General features: G+C 48.5%; 1 pseudogene across 1 annotated transcript; it reads right to left on the bottom strand.

Moving 5' to 3' along the window:
• Positions 1 to 1,379: 1,379 nt before the first annotated feature.
• On the bottom strand, positions 1,380 to 2,444 carry LOC311124506 (tetraspanin-10-like; annotated as a pseudogene). The gene is made up of 2 exons: positions 2,373 to 2,444; positions 1,380 to 1,998 (listed from the first exon to the last, which is right to left on the bottom strand). The product of its transcript is annotated as a tetraspanin-10-like (transcript).
• Positions 2,445 to 3,646: the final 1,202 nt, after the last annotated feature.

Genomic DNA, 3,646 nt, shown 5'->3' with positions numbered 1-3,646 from the left:
ACCTACCATCTACCTACTGGGACAAACCTGGACCTGAGACCTACCATCTACCTCCTGGGACAAACCTGGACCTGAGACCTACCAGCTACCTACTGGGACAAACCTGGACCTGAGACCTACCATCTACCTACTGGGACAAACCTGGACCTGAGACCTAACATCTACCTACTGGGACATACCTGGACCTGAGACCTACCATCTACCTACTGGGACAAACCTGGACCTGAGACCTACCATCTACCTACTGGGACAAACCTGGACCTGAGACCTACCAACTACCCACTGGGACAAACCTGGACCTGAGACCTACCATCTACCTCCTGGGACATACCTGGACCTGAGACCTACCATCTACCTCCTGGGACATACCTGGACCTGAGACCTACCATCTACCTCCTGGGAAAAACCTGGACCTGAGACCTATCAACTGACTACTGAGACAAACCTGGCCTTGGGGCCTGGCAGTGTCAAATCTGAGGTGATGGATGACTGGATCTCAGAGGTGGACTACAGCACTGCAGCATAGAGGATGATAATGGGGAAGAGACTAAGGGACTAATGTAGCCCATAGACTCCTAACAGGAGTCATTCCATTACAATACTGTACCTGGATCTGATAGAAACACCATTAGCAGATGCTTCTGAATACATGAAATACATGAATGCACTGCAGCCCTAGATTTGTGTTTTGGGATTGACAGTGTTAACAATGTGTAACTACTGTGGAGATAAAGTTGATATGTAAATACTGTGCTGTTGACTGACTGATTATTAAAGCAGAACAACAGAATACCTCTGACCAGCTCCTGTGGAGGCCAGCTACAGTCATTACAAGCTTTTAGGTTAGCACTGCTGCCCCCTGTAGGTCATATGAAGGAAGTGTCTATTCAAATGTACTACTGTAACGCCATGCTCTACCAACTGAGCTACATCCCTGCCGGCCATTCCCTCCCCTACCCTGGACGACGCTGGGCCAATTGTGCGCCGCCCCATGGGTCTCCCGGTCGTGGCCGGGACAGAGCCTGGATTACACCCCCATTATAGTACCTGGGAGGGAGAGGACATGGGAGGGGAGAAGTCAAGGACTGCAACCAATCAAATTGGCTGCTTGGATAATGTTATGTGACATAAAAGCAATAACCCTAGTTGTGTAACATCTTTTACAGATGTATATTTTATTTCATCTTTATTCATACAGGTTATTCTCTGAGATAAATTATCTTTTAAAACTATCAAAACTATCAAACTATCAAAATTATCAAAATGATGAAACCCTAACAACCCCCATTGACAGACATCAGTTCACAAGGCTGTGTGTCAGTCAATGAACCATGTCATCACAAGTCATCATGTCAGTGGTCTGGTCAGTCACATCTCACTCACATGTTGACCTCCCAGTCTCTGTAGTTGTTGGCCCCGCAGCACTGCAGTCCTATCTGGATCTCATCTGTGATGAACCTCAGGTCCAGGTCATCCTGGTAACGCACCATGGCAGCCAGCATACCTGACCTCAGGTATCCCTCTATCTGTCCCTGCAGGCTGTAGGCCAAGATGGCCGCTAGGACCTAGGCTACTACTAGGACCAGCACCGTGGCTGAGAAGACCTGGAGCAGGCAGCAGTTCTCTCTCAGAGCCCCCACACAGCCTGACACAAAGGGTGGACAGCAACAAGCCCAGCATCACAAACACCAGCATGGGGTCGGTGCTGATCTGTCCTATTTTCTCCTGAGCGAAGGATTCCTTGTTGATGAGCCCCCACAGACCCAGGGCCAGGACCAACAGGCCTAGCACCGTGAAGAGGAGGTTGCTGAAGAACAGGAGGTACTTGAGAAGGCAGTCGCTCAGGGAGAAGGGCCTGCTATGGGCTCTGGGTTCTACCTCCCTGGTTCTACTCTGGTTCTCTGGTCCATCATTAGGTCCTGGTTCTGGAGCCTGTTCTTCTGTGCTGCTGTCCTCACTCCCCTGAAGGACTCCTGACAACTCTCTATCTGTGTCTGTCTTCAGAGAGGAATACAGGACGGACAAAACACAATTAGGTTTCCCTGAGACCAAAACAACTTATCAAGCTCAGTCTAAAGTGGTCATTGTCTTTAGGTTTAGCCTACTCTCAACCATAGAAATATAATCTATAGAACAGGTCTCCCCATTCAAGTCAAGAATGGCATAATGGGTGGATGGTAGCCATTGTGAGTGTACCCGTGTGTTTACCAGTCAAATTGACAGGGTTAAAGGTTGCAAGTGCTTTCTAGATTGTTTTTCTATGCTTGCAACGTTGAAGGGTCTGTAAACTTTATTCAGTATGATGTACAGTGAGTATATAACTAACAGCATACAGGTTGTCAGACAGACAGACAGACAGACAGTTCCTGTACCTTTGGTATGAGTGGGCTGGTCTCAGTCTGTGCGGTCTCTCTCCTCAACCAGGGAAAACGAAACCATCTCATGGACTAGAACCTCCTCATCTTCCTAGCTGCCAGGAAATGGTTCTCCCTCTGTCCTCTCAGAAAATATTCTTCCCCTGTCCTCTCAACTAATCAATGTGTGAGAGGCGGTTCTCCCCCTGTCTTCCAGTCAGTTTAAGAGACTACAGGACAGAGAGGAGAGGAGAGGAGAGGAAATATATATATATTGTAAAGTGGTTGTCCCACTGGCTATCATAAGGTGAATGCACCAATTTGTAAGTCACTCTGGATAGGAGCTAAATGATGTAAATGTAAATGAGAGGAGAGGAGAGGAGAGGAGAGGAGAGGAGAGGAGAGGAGAGGAGAGGAGAGGAGAGGAGAGGAGAGGAGAGGAGAGGAGAGGAGAGGAGAGGAGAGGAGAGGAGAGGAGAGGAGAGGAGAGGAGAGGAGAGGAGAGGAGGAGGTCCAGGTTTGTCCCAGTAGGTAGCTGGTAGGTCTCAGGTCCAGGTTTGTCCCAGTAGGTAGCTGGTAGGTCTCAGGTCCAGGTTTGTCCCAGTAGGTAGCTGGTAGGTCTCAGGTCCAGGTTTGTCCCAGTAGGTAGATGGTAGGGCTCAGGTCCAGGTTTGTCCCAGTAGGTAGATGGTAGGTCTCAGGTCCAGGTTTGTCCCAGTAGGTAGATGGTAGGTCTCAGGTCCAGGTTTGTCCCAGTAGGTAGATGGTAGGTCTCAGGTCCAGGTTTGTCCCAGTAGGTAGCTGGTAGGTCTCAGGTCCAGGTCTCCTGTTGTTTTACTCCCAGTCCTCCCATCCTCTATTTGTCTTGGCTCTTCTTGATGCTTTGGATCCTGTTTTGGTTCAGAGTAGCTCAGCGCAGGTGAGGTAGATATCCAGAGGAGAGGAATATGTGCAGAGCTTCCAGCTTTTTAAATGTTTTCTGCTGTTCTGGAACTGCTGGCCAACTCAACACCTTCCTCCTCATGGCCAGTCACCTAGAGTCATGAAAGACGTAGATTATACTTTCTCTGGAACAGAATGTCCCTCCAATTGACCTGAAATTAGTTGAGGTGAACATGAGTTACACTGACAAGACTCAGTCTGCTCTAGTAAGACCATTATTCTACTTGAATTATGGGCTCAACTCACCATGTGAATGACAGAGAGTTTCCACTGAGACCACTACACACACACACTTTTCCACCCATAGAATGAAGTGGTTGAAACAGCTCTCAAGAGCGGTCGAAACTTGT

This window comes from Coregonus lavaretus, assembly GCF_964263955.1.
Source record: "Coregonus lavaretus genome assembly, contig: HAP1_SCAFFOLD_387, whole genome shotgun sequence".
Classification (NCBI taxonomy): Eukaryota; Metazoa; Chordata; class Actinopteri; order Salmoniformes; family Salmonidae; genus Coregonus; species Coregonus lavaretus.
This window is presented reverse-complemented; position numbering and strand designations above follow the sequence as displayed.